The following is an 18,587-nucleotide window of genomic DNA, read 5'->3' as shown; positions in this document are numbered from 1 at the left end:
TTACACAAGCAAGTTGGAATCAATGTCAGAGAACAGAAGTTTGAAGAGATAAAGGAGGACATTTTTAACAGACACTAATATGCGTGTTTAAATTAAATTCTTGATGAATAACTAGCTACTAACTATGCTGTGAGAATATTTTGACAGGGGTCATAATTCATGGATTATTTTCATTAAAAAGGAAGACAATATAAATGACATGGAGGATAGCAGGGCAGTCATAATGGAGTAAACTATTTTATTTTCCCAAACAACATCAGGGCAGGAAGATGCTTGAGACTATTCAAAAATCAACAGTAAGCACTTCCAGCAGTAAGAGTCACTGCAGAACAGTCAGGTGGGCAAGGAAGACTTAATACGTGTTGTCAAAATATTTAACTGTTCCATATTTATCATCAAGAGGCTGAGTTTGTTAACTCTGGTACTACTTGTGGGTCCTGACAGATGGGTTGTTTCTATGTTGAAACAGATCGATCGAGGACTGCATCCCACTTCTCAGTATGACCCACCATACTACTCTTCTCTTCCAGAAATAAGACTTTAAATTATCTAAATTTTTTTGTCTTAGAACAACCATTTCTATGCTCTCTCTACTGAAACTCTCTTCTATCATATATCTACATTTCATTAAAATCTGTCAACCAATTCTGCATTAAATACGCATTCAAGTAAACTTTCAGAGAAAGCTCTTTGTCCCTCTCCACCCCCTCTCCCATTATAGGAGAGATCCAACAGCATTAAATTCTTTACTCATCAGTGAAATTAACTGTTTGCAGAATCAAGCCCAGCATACTGCACTATAATTTTGTCTTGCTAAAGAGCTGACAGTCTTCACACAAGTAGGAAAAGACATGGATAAATAAAAAATAGAGCCTAAGCGCTAAGAAGTGTGGTGTAGAGTCTATGATGCTGAATTCCGGATGCTCTTTACAGTCTTAAGTACTTGCTTGCTCACAGATTCAATCTGCAGTGGGAATTAATGTTACCAGAAGTACTAGAACTAGACAAAGTAACCCCCTTTCTCTGCAAGCATACAAACCCTTGTTTTTGTTTGCGTAGAGCTGCTAACAGAAGTTGCAAGGTTTTCCCAGTTTTTTCTTGCAAAAAAACCCAACCCCAAAGCAATCCCCAAAACCCCCTGTCCTTCCTTCTTCACTCCCGCCACCCTGGCAAAAAAAACCCTCACCTCTCTTTCAGAGAAATAAGCATGCCTTGTTACATGCTGCTCTGTAACTATAGGAGCAAATCAATAGCAGCTGAATGCCATCTGCTTCGGGCAGCAGAACAGCACCAAAAGTGTGAGCAATGCATCTTCCCTTATTGAAAGGTTATTTTATGCAAGTAAACAATTCATCGTCTTCTTGCACGCTTGATGCTCATTTACCACTTTTGATCAATAAAATATGCAAAACAACAAAAAAATTGAATCCTAAGAGTAGTTCTGATGCCAGTGTGATAGTTAATCAATATCAGGTCTCTGTTCAGTAAAGCAGGCAGTAGGGTAACTCCTTTATTGTATGAACCCAGGAAAAAGTGTGGAAATGTGTCTTGTTGCCTCTAAAATGCAGTAAGAGAGTGAGAAACACAACTTTTATCCTGCAAATTAAAAAAAAAAGGAGAATGAAATAGAGAGTATTATTTTAATTGTATTTTTTCCCTCACTATGCAAAAGGTACTTACGTCAGTTCGCCTGATCATTTCTTGCAAAGAATCTGCTGCTATGCTGTTAGAGCTATACTATCATTAACACAGATATTTGGTTAAACTGTAGCCATTATAAGACATACTTTGGAGACCAATCCACTGTTTCCTTTACTGAAACTGCTCTACCTTATTAAGTCTTGGTTTTCAATGTATTTATGTTTCAGGTGAACTCAGTTTTTCTGTTAAAAACAAACTGCTATGGGAATTTCTTTTGCACAGTGTTTCTTTTAGTCAGACCACAAACTGCCTTATTACATTAAGCCTCCTGACAATTGATTCGAGGAGAATACTTCTCTCCCAACAAAGAAAACGACATCATTTTTACAGATATTGCAGGAAAAAACCTCCAAACTAAACAGTTTCCCAAAATAACACAAAACACTTGAAATAACAGTTGCTACTCACAAAGGCTCTCTACTCTAGTGAGCTACATATCTTAATATTAAAAAAAATACTCTCATTTGAACAGCAATTTTGCAGATTATATCGCAAAGAAAAAGCCACAAATTTAATTGCACACTGTGTTCTGATCTGCCCTTAATACTGAATTTTCTTCATTGTTTTTTCCTGCTTGTATCTAGAAATACAATTATTAATGCGTGTGGCCTTTAGTCACTTTTGGTTATTTGAACTGAAAAAAAAAGCTTGGTACACGTCTGCAAAGAATACCTTAGGCAGGGCTTCCATTTAACAGGGCTACCAGTACAGGCTTAAAAAAAAATAATACTGTTTTTCTCTATATTTGCAATTCAAAGACACTTCCCAATGTACTGCTCATGGACAGAAAAGATTTATTAAAGTGAAACCAAGCAATACTGAATAAAAAATAATTCCATGATCAGATTAGAACCAAACACTAACTTGCACAGCAGCTCTTATACACAGGAGAGACAGAAAATCTCTTGTTCTCTGTTCAGTTCTCTTAATTCTTGCAAAAACAAGACAACTGGAAGAACATATCTATAATAAATCAACTTGTATAGAATTTTTAAGGTAATTACTAGTAATTAACAATGCACACATTTGAACATATGAAAAAAGTTCTTCTGACCAACCAATGAAACTTATTAAATGTAAGATAGGTTTGGGGTTTATTTAAATCTGTGAATTAGACACAGATTTGTATGCAACAGTTCAAAATTCTTTTTTATAACCTTATAAGACCCTAAACGTTTGTAGTTATGATAGACAGCTGCCCCTTCTACATAACAAAGCTTGGATCATGCTCCTTCTGCATGCCTTCTTCAAAAATGCTTAAGAGGTTATATGAACTCCAATATACGGTTTGATCACATTTCTAGAAGCCAAAACAATTTTGATCAAATTAATAATACAGAACATAGTAGTGAAAGTGCAGTAGCTTTGAGTCAATGACCCAACTAGCAGCAAGGGTATAATTTAAAGTCAGAAATTTCCAGTGCATGCACCGTTAGCCACAGTGAACCTGTTACTGCTCTAAAGGGAATTGTTTGCCTCTTATTAGATTTTCTACAGCACAGCCATAAGTGATAAATGTACTGCTGTACTCACTGTCAAGTTAATCAATGCTGCCAAAGTTTTGTTGACCTAACAGTAATCCATAAAGTGAGCGGCATTTTCTCTATCCCTATGACATCTCGGTCCTCAGTGGGGATACAAATCTTACAACAGCTTCTTAAAAAAAAAAAGAAAAAGCAAAGCAAAGCAAAGCAGTGGGGAAAAAGATATTTTCAAAATTCTGTCTTTAAATTAGCAGACTGTGAGAATTCCTTGCCTCTCTGACAAATTGCTTAGAAATGAAGGCCACACAATGGATTCCGTTTGATGGTTAAAATGCTAGCAAATGGATAACCTCCCAGCAGATGAAGCTTTGCCTACTCAGAAGCAGGTGAAAAACAGCTTCAGCAGTCTTCCAAGCAAACAGTTGTGAACACAATTTACTTATGACTATAGATTAGTGCACTGGTTCAAACAGAGCATGGTGCAGCAATTCTGAAGACAGTAATATGAAAACAATAATAAAAAATCACCACCCATAAAACTGGTCTATTGCTGCGTCTGGCTGTGATTCACAGTCCATGAGAGGCATCACCACTGAAAAGAAGAAAAAGTCAGGAAACAATCTGTGGTAGAACAAGCTACTCTATAAACAAACTGCTGCCATGCTCTCACAAGCAATTATAGACATATGAAATATGAATTGCCATTGATTTTTCTTCTAGAGGTCACTCTGCTCCATGTTTTACGCACTCTAGGCATTTATTTGGGTGGCAAACTGACAAGTTTTTACAGAATTAACGGAGCTCAATCGCAGGTACTTCATTATGGTTCTGTTCCTTGACACTTGTACCTCCCAAAACTCACTAGCAAGGGAGTCCATGATAAAGGTGAGGAACAATGCAATTATGTGTGAAAAGAGACCATCCTAACTTGGTCAGTGAATGCTTATTTACTTCTTCTGTGCTGATGACAGACAAGCAGCATCAGTCAGAAGGCTGCATTTATCACAGCATAGCAATTCTGCAGATAATGTTCTGAGATGGCTAAAACTCTCCACATTCTTATTACTGAAAGAGGGATGACTTCTATGGAAAGGAGAAACAAGACTGCAAGTTAGCTCCCTAACAGAAGTAACATAGCTATCTGGATTTCTGTTAAAAATTATTGTAACATTAAAATACTGCAAGAATGCCAAACTGCTCTCGATTTGATGTTATCTTCACACTTAACAGTTGCTTGATGTTCCTTACTCAGCAACTAGAGAACTACTTAATTTTGACCAGTGAAGTCCACAAATGAGGCTGAAATTGTGAATCACGAATTCACGAATCATGAATTCATGAATCATATATTCCGGCATTTTTAGACAGCAATCTTCTTTACTTCTATTATTCATTTTTTGGCACAAATGTTTGGTCTATGGCTTTCCCATCCAAGAGGAATTTGCAAAAAGGCTGTGTTGCACCCTTCCTTCCCAGTGGTTATTCTGTCCCCAAAGGCTCTGGTTTACCCTACAAGTAAGCCTTTGCATCTGAAGCTAAGGTTAAATTGTTATTTTAAGTAACATCTCTTGGTGCCTCAATGAATGGACAGAACAGTACTACAATACTGTGGTATGGAGAGCTTAATCAGATGCTAGACTCCATGATAAACAAATAAAAGAGACCATGTCAGTGCAGGTATGTCTGGGAAAGTGGTGTTCCAAAATCAAAGCAAATGTGAATATAGTATAAGGGTTCAGAAAGGATTTACAACAGAACTGAAGTCTACAAAAAAGCCTTGCATCCTCTGTTGACTGGACAAAGAGGTGACCTTCAACACACGATCATCAGAAGACAACACTAAGACTGATATGTAGATTGAATAAACCAGTCAGGGGACAAAATGAAATTTCAGGGAAACAAATGGGGAAAAGTGGGAAGATGGGTAGTGACATATGTTGAAAGAATCTGCTGTAGATATAAAAATGGTAACATGGCAGTTGACATAACGTATAGATATAAAAATGGTAACATGCTGGTTATAACTGGTAAATATACTGCAGGGAAAAAAAGACAGAATCCACACATTAACAAACACAGTTTCTCCACCTGTCCCATATCTCAGTGTAAATCCATGGTTCAATGGTGGACTTCCCCCTGAATTCTTTGGTGAACTTCACCACTTTGTAAAATTGGGCAGAAATAATTGACCAAAAGGCTGGCTGCTAGACCTTTTCACTGAAATGCTGCCTGTGCTTTTACATTAATATTGCTGTTCCTGAATATCTGCATTGGACCACAGTTATCAACAGCCTTCTGCATTATTAGAGGACAAATTAATCACAAAACCCACTAACCTTTATTTCCAATATTACAAAAAGACCCCAATATCCTACCGTAACTTACTCTTTGCAGTACATGTCCTCATCGTTCCAGCACTTAAAGTTGGATAACTAATTACGGTCACACAATTAAGTTTGCCTGAATTTGGCTAATTATTAAAAAAATCCCCTTGTAAAGCAGGTAAGTACTATCGCATGGTATATAAATACATCATTACAAAAAAGCAAACTGCTTCATAATCCTGAAGTTATACAACTGCTGCTGTTCAAAACTAATAGCATGTATCACTGCATGACCTTGACTGAGTCCAAATACACAGAGAAACATCTGATGGGATAATGTAGAGACAGCTGCTTAAATGCTGCTGGCTGAAAGACTGGTTGAATCCTGTGCATGGTCTTTGCTCCTCTGTAATCTCCCATGGCTTCATGAGTGCTTTTGAAATGTTACATTAGGAATCTTCCCCACTGAACCAGGTGTGACAGCTGGATCCCATGCTGAAAAGGGCACTTGGAGATCTGGATGCCCTGACATCTGGAGAAACTGGGAGAGGTTTCACTCATCTGAATTCCTCATGATTTCTTGGCGACATTCTGAACATTTTCCAGAAGCCAACATTACAGGGAAGCTGCTCAGCAAACCAGTTACTCAGAATACAACTGTGATCTAGTGACTTGCCAGCAAGGATACAAAGAAAAATACTGTAAATGACCTGTGTTCAAAGTGCTACCCCTGTTGCAGCATGTCTGTTACCATCAGTTCAGGAGTTGATATGACACCACATATCACAGTTATGAATGCTGTATTTCCTTACTGATGATGATATTCTGGAAATAAAAAATAAGACGCTCAAAAAATGGAGGATGAACTCCCCCAGTCAGATACACACAACTGGAATGACATTTTCTCAGAACGTTTTATTGGGAAAGTTATCACTGACCTTTTCACTTTCCTAGAATAGACATACCCAGTGGGTTGCAACAGCATAAGAAATAAGATTTTCACCCAACCATTTTACAACTGTAATTCTACAAAAGCAGGCTCCAGCCACATTGCTGCTGTAAAGGCCAGCGATGCACCACATAAACTGCTGTTCTAAGGGAGCAGTTTTAAAAGCTGTGGCAGCTGGTATAGTTGTGCTGTCAGTTTACGCGAGTGATGTCAACACACACCACAGTGATACAACTTGCCTAGCCAAGGTAGTTCTGTAAAAACTGACTTAGAAATTAGCCTGTTAAGTGTGTAACAGGCTATGTGTATCCTCCTGCCTTCTCGATGGAGTATATTACTCCAAAAGCCTTATATACACAACAAATACCAACAACTGAACCAACATGCAGTATTTTCTTTGAACATATTAATCTTGAAAGCCTATAAATTTATTTCAATATCTAAGGTGACAGAGACGCTTTCTCCTCATGCTGATGCACTCATTTTCAAAAGGCAAAAGGCTGGCACTTAAGGGGAGCATCCACGTGGTTTTTCTGCAGTTTTTCATTAAGGAAAGTATTCAAAGGACCCACATGCAGAATGATGCTTACACCATGTAAGTGGTCAATACCACCTGGCATGCACAGACAGCAGGAAGAAAGGAACACCCATCAAAAATGCCGAGATACATATCATTAGGGACACGCACCTGTATTAAAGAGGAATCAAAATCCAATGTGCTAGGCTTGAGTCTCTACTAAATGCAGGGGTTTCTGGTTATTAACATAAGCAAACCACACTTAGAGGTTACCATGTCTACTAGACAGTAACAAACACAAGTGCTGTAGTATAATCAGGGCTTTCTTGAGCTTTAGGAGCAATTGGAGTAAATCTTGTGATGGGCTCTGAATTGTAGCATCTGTGATTTTCCCATGTCTGTGATTTCCTGCAGCATGTTGAAGGAGAAATGTATGTAGCAAAGGTGTTAAATACAATTTGACACTCCTGTAACAGAGGTCTTTAGAAGAAACAGCTTTTAGTGCTTTTGCTGTGAAGAGAAACAAACAAGACTAATTTCTGTGCCACAGATAAAATTTTCCTTTGTGCTTAGTGGTTACTCAACTCTATTTTGTTGTATCAGTGCTTCTTGTTGTTTTATGTAAAATTTGCATTCATTGATAACATTGGTTTACTCTGACTGTTATACTGAGCTTTCAACTAATTGCTCTCAATTAATCTGTTCCACTCTTTGATAGCTTATTTATCAGATTGGGAAAGATAGATTTAATGGTGCTTGCTGGAAACAAGTTCTTTAATTGGAAATACCAGAGTGTTTAGCTCACTCCGTGCTCTAGCAATTAAGGACAATTTGGAAAAGCGTTTTTCCCCCTACTATTGTCTCCTTGATTAGATATCCAAAGAAGCAGACAAAACAAATGACAATACCACCTAGCAATATTGGTTCAAATAAAAGCCCAGCAGCCAAATTACTTACTATGAGAAATGTGAACCATTCCCATCAATTCCAATGCTGTGTTACATTCATTTTGCTGTATCTTTGCCTCCCAAGTAGGTAAATGGCAAAATTTCTTTCAAAATGCATAGCTCTATGCCTGCCTCTATACAATTATCCCTTTCCACAAATAAGCCAAATCAACAGAAGAAATTATTTTTCCTGATTAAGCTCCCACATTTCTCTTGGGATGAAACAAAACAAACAATTAATCTTTCCTTATTTGTTCTCAGAAGAACCTGCATCCCTTGAATGTACGATAACCAGGGTACCTGTGGCAGGCAGTCGGCAGCAATTAGGCTTGTGCTGAAAATGAATGGACTAGAGTCAGAATGCCTAATCTGCTGAGAGTTTCTACAGGAGGGCAAGGTTAGACCAGGAAAATTCCCTTGCTGTGGAAATACTGTTAAAAATTACGACTTGACTTCAGCATAATTAACAAGGTTTGGGAATTTATATGAACTGAGTAATTGAAAAGAATTAGCAAGAGATATATACATTAATCTTCACCAGTTACAATGTGCCTAAAGAAATTAAAGGTTCTACTTCTACTTCACGCTTTGTTTCGGCAAACTTTTTTCATCTACAGATAAAAAGTATATTAGATAAAGACAACAATAGCTGTGAGAAATTAAAAAGAAGATACTGCATCACAAAACTCAATTTTTGTATCAATACTTCCTGAAAATTTTCTTATATATAATTCATATTATTTATCATAAGAAACTCCATGAAAGTTTCTTATTTCAATGTCCATGTTTTTAAAGTCAATAGGAAACATCCATATCAGAATTATAAATTTAGGCATCATTGAGTAATGCATATTTGTTTGTAAATGTACAGGCACTTAAATTCAGGTTTGTCTCAGTCAAGACATTCTACAATCAACACTTTCAGTAAAATGAGCTTTTTTACACTTAACTAAATCTGTGTTATATTTGGATTACAGAGACAATAAACTGGTGAAAAGAAAAATAAAGGCAAGCAATGCTGTTGTGTGTGGAGGTAGACAATGTTAGCAGAAGATAACAAGCATTTGTTATTCTCCTAGGCTACCCATGAGCACAGGACCTTTTCATCTTAGTTCACTCTGAAATCGTTCAACATATCCTTCAGAAAGGAGACGTGCAAGATAGCATAAAAGCCAAGAAGAGGGAACACACACAAGGGAATTCTATCTCATGCAGGAGAGTCCAATTTACTGCAGGACCAAAGGAGAAGGCTCACTGACCACCTTCCCACAGCCTATCTGAGAAAGACTAGTCGTCTCCTGCTCTGCTCACCTCTTCTAGCTACTGATGCACTAGCTCTTACTTCTTGCTTAAGCAGCCCTTCTTGCAAAGAATTTTTCTGTTTCTGTTCTCTTTCCTTGTAATATGTCTAAAGCAGAAGCTCAAGAAATTACTGCTTATTTAATTCAGTAACCTTCCAGTAAAATCCTGTGTTTAGTTCCACATTTTTTGTTGTTTTTTTTTGTTTGTTTGTTTTTCCTTCAGAATGGTCTATGCTAAATGATACACACAATGTTAGACAAAAACATTGATGTTATTACAGCACACTTCGAAGTGAAGAATTGTCAGGTTAAACGTATCAAATTCTAATTCAGCTTCCTTATCTGTAAGGATTTATTTAATGTTGCTTATATATATATCTTATGATCCCATACTAGTTTCCCCCCCAAATCAGTTCTTCATCCAAAGCACAGAATGGATGGCATTCAGTTATCCAGCACATATTTAATATTTCATTTCCTTCCTCTGACCTTCAAACATGGCCTGTGTCTTATGTGGAAATTCAAATCCTGCTATAAAGACAGAATTGTTCACTTCTTCATGACCTTTTCTCCTTAACCCTCATGTGCAGTTTATAAATGCGTAAAGAATATTAATGATTGGTCTTCAGTCACACAAAGAGCGTAGGCAAAAGAATATTATCAGATTGCATAAAGGCAATGATTTGGCAGACCTAGGTCTACACTACATGCTAATTGAGTGCTATACAGTACTGAACAACCATGACAGAACATAGTGTGTTCCACTACACATGCAATAATAAAATACTCTTGCACTATAAAATAAGTTTTTCCCTTAATTGGCAATTCATTAAGTATCTTTACAGAATAATTTTGAAGAAAAAGCCCTTCAGATTTAACTTGCCTTGAGAGTCCAATTTAAAAATAGTCATTTGTACATCAAAAATAAGAATTAGCTTATGTAAAACAACACACAAAGTAGGAAATGAAAATGTGTTTAAAATGCTGTAGGTTGATTAAAAAGATTGGGGAAATTGAGTCTTTCTACCATAATTCAGGTGGTGCTAATGAAGACTGTCTGCAGGAATTACAGTGCTCTCCTTCCTTTCTTTACTACAATGGACAAAAATTATTTTACTTTCCCCCCATCCCCAAAGAAGCTCAAGCTTGATACAGATGCAATTCTATTAAATATTCATTAAGGAAAAAGAAAATGAAATGCCTACCTGTTAAACGAGGAGTTGCCTTCGGGATAAGGAAGGTCACCATTTTTTCTTTCATCATGGCTAAATGAAATAAGTGTCTCACAATTTGAATTGCTCTAGAAGGAATCATGGCTATTAGAACAATTGCCCATCAGCAGACTATAGTGACTATAGCAGTGCGCCGGCACTTGAGTTTTAATATCCCTAGTTCTGCTTTAACAGGCTGTAACATCTTAGGCAAAGAACTTAATTTCTTTCTCCCTCCTCAAAAATATCTTACAGTTATTCTGAGCATATGCAGCTCATGATATGGACCATTTCTCACTGTATATAAATGCACAATTAGTACAGTTTGATGTTCATCTTAACTTGGGCAAAAATATGTGATACAATAGCATTATGATATATCATATAATGAAAAGGGAATGAGCACTGAGACATGGTTTCCAAACCTGTCATGACTTCTAATGTAAATTCTGCTTTTAACTGAGTAAAATTTATTTTGATTACCTCTAATGTGCAAGAGTGAAATGAGAAGTTCATGCAGCATAATTCTATAGAGCAAACCCAAACAGATTATTGAAGACAAAGGAAAAACTACGAATCATAAACCACAACAAAGCACCACTCGAGAAGCAAAAAATGTAACTCCTAAAACATAAACTAGGTAATTTTCCTAAGCACACTTCAAAAATGTTTGGAATATTTCTGCAGAAAACACCTCTGCAAACAGACACTCTTAATAAATGGCTCTCCTCTAAATTATCTACAGAATTATTTTGCTTTCCCATTTTCTCTTGCTTTCACCTCCTCTTAACAAGTATGCAATCCTGCATGTGTCAAGCATGCTTCTTTAAAATCCACAGCCATCTAAAACCAGCTATGTATCTATACCACCAAAGAAACATGTATGCACAACAGAATCTTAAGAGAGCTGGTCGCAGCAATGATGGATTTAAGTTATTAACCGATCAAAAAAAGATGGATGGTGGTCTGCTTTTCTTAATCTACATCATCATCTAGATCTATTTAAAGATATGTGGTACACTAACAAACTTAGTTAAGGTTTCGATAAAATCAGTAGAATAATCTGCCCTGTTACATTGAGACTGTATCGATCAATAAAATCACTTGTACTAGGAAAGTACTGTTAAGTACTGACAATCCCAGCCATTAATATTATTTAACACTCTGCTCACAATCTTTAATGAGGACAAAGAACATTTTGCCTTTTTATACTTACCATACCATTGCTTTTAGAGCTTCTTACAGGTACAGTTCAACCTTGATTACTGCAGAGTAAATGGAGTTAGAGAAGGAAGACACTGAATAATTTTGGATAATGGAGAGAATTTTCAGTGTGACTAATAGATGTGAGTGACTCAACAGACTTTCCAGCAAAGCATCAGTTAAATCTTATTTCAACAAATCCAACTTTTACTTGCAACTGTCTAACACTAGAGTCATTCTTCCTAATATATTCACCTGTATCTAAAACAAAACTGGTTTCCAGAAACAGCAATCAGGAAGATAGGCATCTGTTCTGGACCTGATGGAAATTTATTTTTTCTGCAAATATACCAATTTGGTCTTAAATCACTCAGAAATAGATCCCAACAGTGAATGTGTGCATAGGACAAAGGGAAGGATCGCCTCTGCAGAAATCTTTGTGGTGGTTAATGAACGACAGAAGGAAGTCAAGGTAAATTCTATCCAGCTCCTGCTCTCAGGCATGGGGAATGGCTGAAAAGAAGCCTAGTGGGAAGAAACCCACAGGTTTTTACATGCACGGGATATGGCGGAGAAGAACAAAAATAGGCCCACATTTCGCACACAAGTTTTATAGCTTAAAATTTCTTCCTCTGAGTTCAGCTGTTAAATATACAGCCAATTACCTTCCATGTGTAAAGCATTTGGCCTTAAAAGGCATTAGCCTTTACAAGCGGCTTTGCACAGTGGCATCTGACCTGTATACCTCTTCATTATATCAATATGATTCAACCATGTCATATAATTCAATCTTTTTTCTTTTAAGAGTAGTGTTTGTGATACATACAGGGCTCAGTTAATAAAAACACATTAATGTTTGATCAAATCTAGTAACAAGCTGAAACACAAGCATGTGTTTAATTACTTTAAGGACTATATAAGAAAAGTCATAATGGTTCAGACCGAAGGTCTATTTAGCACTGTATCCTAACTCCAAAAATGGCTATAAATGGATATCAAGGAAGAGTCTAAATGAGCCTGACTAACATATGAGACATTTTCCTTCAATATTCTAACAGCCTCGAAAGTAATTTCCAGCTTGAGAACCTTCTGTGTTTGATATAAGCTGCTCTTCCATGAACTTTTCCAGTCTTCCCCTGAAACAATTTAAAATTTTGCATTGACAATACCTTTTGGCAAAGACACACAGGTATACAGGAATAATGAAATGCTTGATACAGAATGCATTTCTGAGAAAATAAAGGAAGAACAATTGTAATGAATATTAACATTGACAGAGTGGATAAACGTGATGAATGTGAACCGCACAGAAAGAAAATTTGAATAGCTGAACGATCATTGAATAGTTCTAAGATCATTTTGCCATTACATTTCCAGAATTAAATAGTAACCAACTTGATTTATTTTTATTGGGCAAAAGCAAACGAATGTCTCACAGAAGTGCACATACCACACACAGAGATCTCAATATTTCTAAACAGCTCCAAGAGCACTAGTTCAAAAAAGTCTACCACTACAGACATTATTTTTTTTTCTTCTTTAATACTGATACATGTCAAGAACTCTTCCATTTAGAAAGCACTTATAGATTGCTTCTGATCCTAGAGAACTATGTCAGCTTCAACCATCACACAAACCAAGATCTCCCTGTCTTTATATGAAATCCTAGCTTTCATTCTGCCTAGCAGAGATCAGGCTGACTTTTATGTACTACCATGGGACATTTTTTCCTCCACTTCACAAAGAGAAAACAGTGAAAAATCCCTTGCATCACCAAGGATTTGTTTTCCCCACTTTCTGATCCTATTCCAGCCAAGACAGCTCTGAAGCAGTATTTCAGCTACAGTTACAGATGAGGAGTATTCGGCAACTGAAAGGCAAAGCTCTAGCCAATGCACAATGTGGAGTACTTGCAGACTGGCATCAGGAGTCTAGATGGCTTTTCTTAGAGCAGAGACCTCTCCAGTCTTCTGGATGGACAAGGTTATAAATGACTGAGTTCTCATTCCTCGTTGATAGAATAGCAAGAGGCCAACAGAAATTGAATCAGCTAAGCAGTGAAGAACTAATGAAACTTCCCACTAGGTGATGGAAAACTCTTTTTCTTCACAATTAGGTAAAAAACCCTGAGAAATCAAATTATCTCACTCCCCAGGATGATAGCAAAAAGGGGCAATGACTGACACTCAAAGAAAGCAGAAGATCCTTACCCTCAGCTGCAATATGAAACCCTGTTATTATCTCTGAAATGCTCTGCAGCAGTTTCAAAATCAACAAAAAGATCCTTTCAGTATTTTAATTTTTTTAGTTGAATCTAAAACTTTTATGAAGCAACAGCACACAACTAGGTCAACTTAGAAGAAAATATAGTGCAAAAGCTTTAGAATACAATTTAGACTGATGATGAAAATCAGAGGGTTATTTTCTGGGACTAGGGAAGGTTATTTAATCCTTCCATCCAGATTTAGTGATTTGTTCATGCCCAGTCAGAAAAGGCTATTTATTTATTTAAACTCTACACAAGGAATTTAGTATCAACACTTACTGAAGTAATTAAATAAAATCATCATGGCCCACAAAGAAACACCTTGGGCCAAATTTTCTGTAAGATAGTTTTCCTTCTGCGGTCACTAACAGCAGAAATAGCTCATAAGTCTTTTTTTGCAGTTCCTGTTGAACCGTTCCCCCAAAAAAGAGTAAAAAAATGCAATATAATAATGGGTGATTTTATATTTCTGATGAACTTACTCATAAAGCAACTACAGATTATTCATCACTCCATCCACTGTTTTCCTAACTCCACCCTGCTGGAAACTAAGCTAAAGAGTACAGGATTGGATTCTACTTTCTTAAGAGCAAAATCATAACAGATATGGTATTATTTACCTTTTTCAGGAAGGATTGGTAGTTAAAACATTTTTAAAGAGAAATGCATTTTGAAGAATACTGAAATATAGGTCAAAGTGTTGCTCAGATCTCCAGATTATTTCCTTAAATGGAAAACAAATCTCTAGTCCAGTTTCATAAACTCCATAATTCATTTTGAAGATTTGGATTCCTGAAATTGCTGGAATGTTGAAGTTCATCAAGTCTTCAAGCCTCACAGCCAAGCAGCACTTTAACCAATCTTATCTCCAGGAATCAGGACTGTTCTCTTTGTAAAAAGTTCAAGAGTAAATAAAAGGCAAGTATGTTTTCTTGACCTCAGCTGAGAGAGAAATATTAGCTCTACATATTAACTCTGGTTAGAGACAAACGTACATATAGACCCTACCTACATACAGAGCAGTTCAGAAGGTTTAGAGCCCTCTGTTTTATATTAGAGTCTTGCCAGTCACAAGAAGAATTTCTTCAGGTCACCCAGACCACAAGAAACAAGTTAGTATCCTGAAGCTCATCAAAAATATGGGCCTCCTCCAAAATCTCTCCCCATAACCAAATCATTTCAGTGAAGACTAGCAGCAGCTACACAGTCTCATGCTGAGGTCTGGGTGCCACTTCACAGTGAATTCTGTTAACGATGCCTGTTATCTTGTTGGACTGATGATATCAGCAAATGATGAGATTTCTTCTACCCAAGGGGGTTAGAAAATATCTATTCCATTGAACTTTAAAAGGCAGACCTGTCAAAGGGCAAGTCCCTGGGGCAGAGAGACTGGATGGCAATAACATCCAGTGTCAGCTTCCTGGGACAAGGATATGACCTAACTCCAAATCACTAGAGAGCAAGTGGCTAGATCAAATTCTTCCCCATTAACAATTCTCTGGAAATAAGCTCCATAAAAACTGCTCCTCCAAGAGTACATAATATAAAATCTATTTGTAACAAATACTGATCCGATTGACAACGCAGATGCAGCTGCTTCGATAACCAATTAGATACAGTCCCTCAGTGCTGCCCTTAGGAATCCCAATAATGTCTTCTATTTCCAAAATAAAACCCCAACTATCTGTTCAGTTGGTCCATCCACAAGATGACTTACTGAACTCACACACAACAATAACTGTGCAAAAGGGAGAATTTCAAGTGACCTGTATCTCCTTTAGCTACACTTTCAAAGCAGACCATATTTCTGTATTGCTTTGTAAAAAGTGGTCAGTCCAAGATTATACAATGGATTAAAAAAACCAAAAACCATCACCCAGAAGCTACAATGCTAATTAACAGTCTGCCCTATCATCTTCCACACTTACCTTTGCCTTCTGGTATTTTTGAGCAAACATATTTCTCCAGGCTCACAAACATACTATCAGGAGTCACAGACTTTCAACACAGGTCCACTTGGCAGCCCTTTTCCCAGTAGAGGCTCCCTGCACAACTAGCTACCTCAAATCTGTATCCTCCACCTTTCCTCAACACCAAATGCTTCAGGAAACATATCAAGAGAAGACATTTTGTAACCATAAACAAATCATAGCTAAGTTCAAATCTTGGTGCAATCTAATACTACTACCAGAGAGATTTGTGTCAGCAATAGCGTAATCCAATGATTTTATTTCACAAATTTTAAATCAAAACCACCTGGATTCTCACCTCTGCTGTATTACAAGCTGCAAGCTCAGATATACAAATAAGTAACTATTAAGTCAGAATTTATATCACACACTAATTGATTTACGGTTAACTCTTAGCTGATAGCCACCACAAGGTAATCAGAGCTGGTTTAGTCCTCTTCCACTGTCAGTAACAGGCATTTTCTTATTTAGCAGAGACTAAACCAGCTCAACTTAAGTCCTGTGTGCTGTAGGTTAGTACCATGCACAGAGAAAGTTACCACGGATCAGCAGAGGAGCAACAGCCTATTGCTTCATGCTCATTTGCTTGAAAGTTTGGGGCCACACTCTGTCATTTGCTTATCTCTGCATCTGTTTCCTCATTAATAAATTAAACATATTCCTTCTTTCCTCTTGTCAGTCAGTTGACTGTTCTCAGTATTCACAAGGGCTCTGTATTATTATTATCCTTATAATTATATATGCAGTTAAATTACTACACATATTAGTGCTTACTAGTGAATTGTTCCACAGTATTAAAAATGAAACTTGTAAATTCCATCCAAACTTGTATAATATGAAAGTCAATTAAAAATAATTTTTTTTTCACAATCCCATGAAAATTATATATAACACATGAAAATGTCTTATAACAAGAAAAAATTCCCACTCAACCTTTCAAAACCAAGAGAAAAATAAGCCATCTGATGAACATTAGCTGACGGTGGATACTGATAAATTTAAGAAAATGGCTATTTGTATCTCTCAATTTAGTAATCCTGGGTTTATTCATAATTTTGCTATTCTTCAGAAAGATATAATGAAATGTTTCTGAGCTCCTGCCCATCCACTCCAAGAAACAACCAACCTGTGTTGAAAGTATTCAAGAGGGCAGTTTCATCATGAAAAGGTCACAAAGCTGTAACAAGGTACTGGCAACTGCAGCACCTTCTGGCTCAGAGAGAGGAATTTCTTGCTTTTTTTACTACTTGATACAGACCGATTCTACTATTCTTGTTTCATATCATTATTTTTATCTGCATTTAACTATAGAAGACTACTTAATTAAAAATATACTCAGAAGCCAATATGATTAGACCATGTCAGATAGAGGTCTGTATTTGACTGCTATCTGCATGGCATATTACTTCTTGCCTGTACAGGTTCTCAAGATGCAAAGTGCAATAATGATAAATGAATATATATATTGCATAAAACAAATTATTTGAATGTAGCATCTAAGTAAATGCTCAATCTCTGCCTGAGATTCTGGCTGGTTTTGAAAAAAAAAAACAAAACAAACCAAAACAGTTAATGACTACCATGCCTCCATAATAGCTTACCAGCCGCATAAATGGCTGGCTATTAGTACCACCACTGACTATTGATGGTAGTAGTCAAACCGCTCTTGCAGATTAACTCTTATTAGTACCACCTGAAAATGTCTGCAATGTTTTTTATACATGGTGTTAAATTAAAAACTGATCATGTCTTCTGCGATTGGAGCATGTACCTATATTGTGTCTTGGAAAATGCCTGGCACTATTAACAACCTTCTGATAACTGAAGTGCCTTAATATGAACTTTTCATTGCCCCAAATCAGGCTCTTGTTACTTTAAAAGTTAAAATTTCATGTATTATTAGTTCTGCTGTCAGCAGAAACAGAAATTAATGACTTTGATAAGAATATTAATGATTTTTGTTCTTGTTTTAATTTAGTATGCACATTAGTATGGCTATAACTTAGAGGCTTGTCATGTTTTAATCAGATGACATCCAGCAGTCCTTTCCAACCTAAACCACTTCATGTTCCTGTAATAGCCAATGGTGAGAGAAGAAGGGAAAAGTTAATTAAATGTACAAGAACAAGAGTTGACTAACTCTTCCAGCAGGGGGAGATGTTCTTTTAAAGTTTATCACTAATTAAAAACTGCTAATCAATTTACCCCTGTATATTTTTAACAAAATCAACCTTATATGAGAAATCATTACATGTGCCTTATTCGCAATATTCTCCAAAAGACAGTTGCATGAATATCAGAAAAAAATACAAAATTCACAGCACATGGCTGTAAGAGAAAAACATACCAATGACGGAGCAAGCTGTGCTGAAAGGCACCAAAACCTAAAAGGCCTTATTCCTTTTCAAAATCAAAGTCTCTCCAACAGCAATGTTTTTTTCACCCACACAATACATGTAACTTTTAGATGCCAAAGATGCTATAAATATCATAAAACAAGAAGGTAAAAAGGATTAAATTTTTAAATTTAGCAATAGCAAATAAATATTTTAAATAAAAAATTACCTATGTTTCCTGAAATGCTTCCTGTATCTCAGAACAAAATCTGAGCTGTGTTTTTCTCCTTATTTCCAAATTTATTTCTAAAAGTTTAATGTCAGAAGTAATACCATCTCATGACACACTGTAATTACATTCTTCTCCTTAAGCAGTTT

General features: G+C 36.5%; 1 protein-coding gene across 2 annotated transcripts in view; it reads right to left on the bottom strand.

The window, feature by feature from the left end:
* Positions 1–18,587, bottom strand: part of SNX24 (sorting nexin 24) — a 94,211-nt gene that overhangs the window by 19,128 nt on the left and 56,496 nt on the right. The window lies entirely within an intron of this gene.

This window comes from Vanellus vanellus, assembly GCF_965231255.1.
Source record: "Vanellus vanellus genome assembly, chromosome: Z".
Lineage (NCBI taxonomy): Eukaryota > Metazoa > Chordata > Aves > Charadriiformes > Charadriidae > Vanellus > Vanellus vanellus.
Note: the sequence above shows the minus strand (reverse complement) of the source record. Positions and strands in the feature narration are given on the sequence as shown.